Source organism: Bubalus kerabau, chromosome 16, assembly GCF_029407905.1.
Source record: "Bubalus kerabau isolate K-KA32 ecotype Philippines breed swamp buffalo chromosome 16, PCC_UOA_SB_1v2, whole genome shotgun sequence".
Taxonomy (NCBI): domain Eukaryota; kingdom Metazoa; phylum Chordata; class Mammalia; order Artiodactyla; family Bovidae; genus Bubalus; species Bubalus kerabau.
The window spans coordinates 54,075,750-54,081,900 of NC_073639.1; positions in this window are offsets into that span (position 1 = coordinate 54,075,750).

The window sequence follows — 6,151 nt, forward strand, 5'->3', positions numbered from 1 at the left end:
AAATTCTCAGCCATAAAACGCAGCTTAACAAATCAAATAAGAATAATAGAAATCATATAAAGTATCCTCTCAGACCACAATTAACAAGGAATCAATTTAAAAATGAAGAAATTTTCAAAGTTAATTTAAATTTTTAAATTTGAATTCTTTAGAAAGTATACAGATTGGAAAGAAAGAAATCAAACTCTCCTTACTTACAGATGACATAATTATCCATGTAGAAAATGCCATATAATCTACAGGGAATTCTCTGAAGGAATACGCAAGTACAGCTAAGTTGTAGGATAGTGGGTCAAGATATAAAATTCAATTATTTTCTTATATGTCAGCAGTAAAAAATTGGAATTTGAATTAAATAAAATAGTAGAGATGCAAATTAGCATAGTCAACACAGGAGCAATTACGGTGTACATTTTTATACAATCTGATGGTACCGAGAACATTCTTTGGAATACCAGAAGCATACTGAAAGGGCACTAGTAATCTCTTTTGTTCATTTCAAAACCTTTGATAAATTTTCTTTTCCTTATCATCATAACTTATTTCCAGTGATTATTTTGGATTAAAAAAGTATAGTATCAAAAACAAAGAAGAAGCTATAAGACTGAGCTGTGCTGACTAACTATTAATAAATAGAGCACATCACCTATTACATTGAGGAGCATCAGTCTACACAAGCACAATGATTCACTGTTTTGTCATCAAGTCTTGTAGACATCTGCCACCCCCTCAAGGGTTCCCGCTGTTCTGAGTGTCTGGGCTGCCACCACACAGGTGGAAGCTCTCTTAAATACAGCTTGTTTCTGTCTCCCAGGATTTTCCATTGGTCTTTGTCTCTGACTTTCAGTCAGGTCCTTGTTTCTGCACTCTCTTCAGTAGGCTCATAGGAAAATGTATCCAAACATCCCTTTGGTTCTAAACAGATGGTGAACTACGAGTTAAGAGCTGGTCCCTGGGGAAAGACAATCTTATGTTTCCCCTTTTCCTCTGGAGTTACGGGCAGGCTGACCAAAAATGGTTTTGTCTTTGAAAACATCATTTTGTTTACTAACACCCTGAAGTAGGAGCTCTAGCATTTTGCTACATGTGTTAATTTTCTGTTTAACTGCTGTGTTAAGAACCAAATCACTTTCTGCTTCAGAAAAATGATGGTGATGAGACAAATATGTCTGGCAGGCATGGATGGGATCTGTGGGGTTGGTTCTTCCCCTGAGGATGGAGATGGGTCCCCAAGAACTGGGAAGCTGTGAGAGGCCACAGGGGCCCTGCAAACCCAGGAGATGGCACAGTCCGGGGGACCAAAGAGGGAGGTGGGCTGTGCTGACCACATTATGAGACCGAACCAGATACCTGCAGGGCTGCTGGCACTGCTTTCCTTTCCTGATAAATCAGACAAACATCAGGGGTTGGCTCCTTCTGTATAACTTCTTGCCTTAAATATGGCTGTGATGCTAGGAATTTCAGCAACCATTCTGTGACCATGAGGGAAAGTCAGAGCCCATCAGGTAGATTGCAAGCCTAATATTTTGGAACACTGACACCAGAAGTTGCCTAGATCCAGACATCTTGCTAAGAGGGCAAAATCAAACATGATCTCAAGTAGGTCAAGCCACTTGAGTTTTCTCTACTTGGAGTGAAAGCATTTCGAATAGACATCAGCAGTGTGTACTGGATTTAAGATTATCTCGACACTCTGAGATTTGATCATCTAAAATTAAAAAGAATATCAGATATCTCTTATATCCAGTAGCACTGAAACTGATTCTAAGGCAATTCCCAATCTGGCAACTTGGAGAAGGAGGAGGAAGAGAAGATTAAAACCCACAGTCACAGTGGAGGTGCTTTGATTTAGATGCTGGTGACAGTATCTAAAAGCCAGTCTATCACATTCTCTTCTTCCATCACAGTACTATGAAATGTAATCTTTCAACATTACTAAAAAAATAGTTCAGCCAAGGCAAGGAAATCCTACTAATGATGTAGTTTGGAGTGTGATCTAAACTTCTTAAAAAGAGGAGGCAGCCACTATTGGCTCCTTCCTCAAGTGACACTAATTATGCACCTAATTTAGGAACTAATTAATTATATAACTAAATGACACCCACATTCTTGAATCCTGATCTTTTGATTTCCTCATGTCAGTCCACTTTTTATAGAATAAAAAAAAAAAAGCAAAGAACAATGTTTCCTATTCTATGACTAGCTATAATTAACTCCCCAAATATCTGTCCTTCAGTCACATACAGCACTTTTTACAGTCATTGGGGGCATCACTGATAAAGTCCACATTGGCGCTGCATTCTAAGCACTCTTAATAAGGCAAGGCTTAGATGTTTTCTCTCCATTTAAAGTTCATTCCTCAGCCTGTGAGTGACGGTTGTATTTTTAACCAAGCTCAACCACTGTGATCAGAGATTTGAGATTGAGTTTCTTACAGAAAACAAGAATGAGCTGGGTTTTTCTTGTGCACATATACATGTAGGCTGTCCTTTTTCTTTGGATCTGAGCTCAAACATTATAGTGCTTTGTACTCTAATTGCAATAAAATTTCTGACACAATATCCATTATATGTGAAATTTACATACAAATGGTGTACAACTGCTGTTACCCCTTGGTCTGTGGATCTCGTGGTCAGCAAATCCTCTTAGGGGTTTATTAACATTCTCAGTGATAGAAATGCTGTATCTGAGTCTATGGATTTTAGCCCTGCAGTCTAGCCCTGCTGCAAAATAGAATCTGACTCTTCATGGCTTCCCACCCCCCACCTCCCCCGCCCGCCACCACAACAGGAAATTGCCAAAATTAAGTTATTGAATTTATGCTGTAAGAAGCATTGGAAATATCCACCCAGTATCAATTTTCATCAAGCCACAAATGTACTTTTCCCTTTCATCTTGGTACCTTACTAGCTAGAAGTCCAAAAGGGTGCAAGTTGACCAATGAAAATGTCAAAATACTGGCCAACAGGTGTAAGTCTAGGCCAGAAAAAAAGGGATGGGAGGTGGGTGGAGATACTTCTCTGGTAGTCCAGTAGTTAAGAATCCACCTGCCAATGTAGGCGACATAGGTTTGATCCCTGGTCTGGAAAGATCCCACATGCCACAGAGCAAGTAAGCCCACGCACCACAACTACAGAGCCCGTGAGCCCTAGAGCCCATGTTCCGCAACAACAGAAGGCACCACAATGAGAAGCTGCAAACCACAACTAGGGAGTAGCCCCTGCTTTCTGCAACTAGAGAAAGCCCGCACGCAGCAATGATGACCCAGTGTAGCCAGAAATAAATAAAAAGAAATAGATACTTTTTTTAAAGGGATAGAGGAGGGGAAAGTGGGGATGACTCTACAGTAGAAGCTGCATTAAGAAGCTCTGGATGAAAAGCCCAGAAACTTCCTTCATGAGATAATCTTCCCTCCTGTCTCTCAATTTCAGGATGAACCCTGGCAATCTCACAGACTCACAGAACTGATGATTGACAGGCACTGCCAAGTCCCCATCACCTTTAAGACCAGCTGCCTTCTATTTCCAGATAGGAAAAGCATCCTTCATGAAGGTGAGCTGAACTGAGGTGCGTACCATACAAGCCCAGTTCAAATACTGCTGAATTTCCTTGTGCCTCAGTGGAATTCAAGTTTCAAAAGTTATTTCAGATTTTTTTGAGAAATTAAAAAAATTTATTAACTCAATTTAAAAAGTAGCAATCAACCCGTGTGTGTGTGTGTGTGTGTGTGTGTGTGTGTGTTAGTTGCTCAGTCTTATTCAACTCTTTGCAACCCCATGGACTGTAGCCCACCAGGCTCCTCTGTCCTTGGGATTCTCTAAGCAAGAATACTGGAGTGGGTTGCCATTCTTTTCTCCAGGGGATCTTCCTGAACCAGGGACTAAACCTGGGTCTCCCTCATTGCACGCAGATTCTTTACTGTCTGAGTCACTAGGAAAGCCCAATAAATCCTTGTGTTCATATAATTAAAAATGACTACTTTTCAAAACAAACAAGGTGATAAGAGTGGTATAGTTGTGCATTTTTGCCAATCTCACATCTGGCTTAATAGAAGATAGCTGGATTCTCATATCAGTTTCTGCATTCAATCTGTTCCAATATCATACAACTTCTGGAAAATTCCACAGTACACCAGGAAAGAACAAAACGGAAAAAGCAAATAACATTTTTGCTGCTGCTACTGACAATGATGATGAAAGAATCTTATGGACTCCAAGAGTCTCTGAAGCTCCTATTGAAGTGAAGTGAAGTCGCTCAGTCATGTCCAACTCTTTGTGACCCCATGGACTGTAGCCCACCAGGCTCCTCCGTCCATGGGATTCTCCAGAGAAGCATACTGGAGTGGGTTGCCATTTCCTTCTCCAGGGGATCTTCCTGATGCAGGGATCAAACCCCAGTCTCCCTCATTGTGGGCAGATGCTTTAACCTCTGAACCATAGGTTTAGTTCAGTTCAGTTCAGTCTCTTGGTTGTGGCCTACTCATTGTGATCCCATGGACTGTAGCATGCCAGGCTTCCCTGTCCATCACCAACTTCCAAAGCTTGCTCAAACTCATGTCCGTTGAGTTGGTGATGCCATCCAACCATCTAATCCTCTGTTGTCCCCTTCTCCTCCTTCTTTCAATCTTTCCCAGCATCAGGGTCTCTTCCAATGAGTCAGTTCTTCGCATCAGGTGGCCAAAGTATTGGCGCTTCAGCATCAGTCCTTCCAATGAATATTCAGGACTGATTTCCTTTAGGATTGACCGGTTTGATCTCCTTCCTGTCCAAGGAACTCTCAAGAGTCTTCTCCAACACCACAGTTCAAAAGTACCAATTCTTTGGCGCTCAGCTTTCTTTATAGTCCAACTCTCACATCAATACATGACTACTGGAAAAACCATTCACAATTTTAAAGGTTATTCTCCATTTATAGTTATTATAAAATATTGGCTATATTCCCTGTATTATACAATATATCCTAGTAGTTTATTTTACATACAATATTTTGTAGGTCTTCATCCCCTACCCCAATCTTGCCCCCTCATTCCCTCTCTCCACTGGAAACCACTAGTTTGGAGAACCACTGCCTTAGATCCACATCATTCCATTGATTAGCAGCATCCTCTGGGTATAAAAGGCCAGTTGTCAGTGGTCTCATGCTCATGATGTGGGAAAGCCTTTCCTAGGAGGCTCTGCTTAGTTCAGGTTCACTTAACACTTTCTGCCTTGTATGTTTCATTCAATCCTGTGGCAACTTTGCCAGAAGAAGCAAATGGCCTGTTTTTAATGCCTCTAAACTGGTTCCACCAAAACTTGGTATAGGAAAGTGTCAAAACCAAGGCTTGAAGAAATTGTGTTACATCCAAGATGTAACTGCTGGTAAGCGAAAGCAGAATACAGGTTATACAGTCACAGAAGATAATTATAGACTAGCCTCCACCCCTCAAGTGCCTTCCTGATGGTTTGGCTGAATTATGTCTGTGGTTCACATATTAATTCTCTTCATCTTCCCTAATGGAGGGAGAAAACCAGGTATTCCAGATTTTAAGGAAAAAGATATTGCAGAGAGATGAATTTCAGGAAGTGAGAGGGTCCTTTTTTTTCTTGCTAACACTTTCTTCCACATCTATCCTAACTGGAACTCCCTAACAAGAAAATTCAAAGTCTAGACCAGGATCCTATGCATCATCCCTCTGCCGGGCAGAGGCACCAACAAATTGATCCATCTCACAACTAAAATCTGCCCTCCTGAAATCTTCAAACCAGTGGGAAATGATTATGAAAAAATTCAGAGATAGGACAAGACCAGGGGACTCTGACTTGGAGAAACTTGAACTTAATAAGCTTTATCAAATCATATTTTATTCCTTCCTATCATCAGGTACCACAGCATATGAGTTGACTGTAGATCCAGAAGCTGAAGAAAAATCCCACAAAATATTTGCCAAATATTTACAGGTCACGCAATGTTCTTAGCCCTGGGGAAAACTCAAGTAATTCAGGCATCCTCTCTGTCTGGATGAAGCCGACATTCTAGGGAGGGCCAATGATACTAAATAAATAAAAAATAGGATTATTTCAGGGAGTGATGAATGCTATGAAGAAAATAAAGCTGGGTAATGAGAATGACTGGGGTGGGATTTCCTTGGAAAACTCTTTAGAAAGAGATG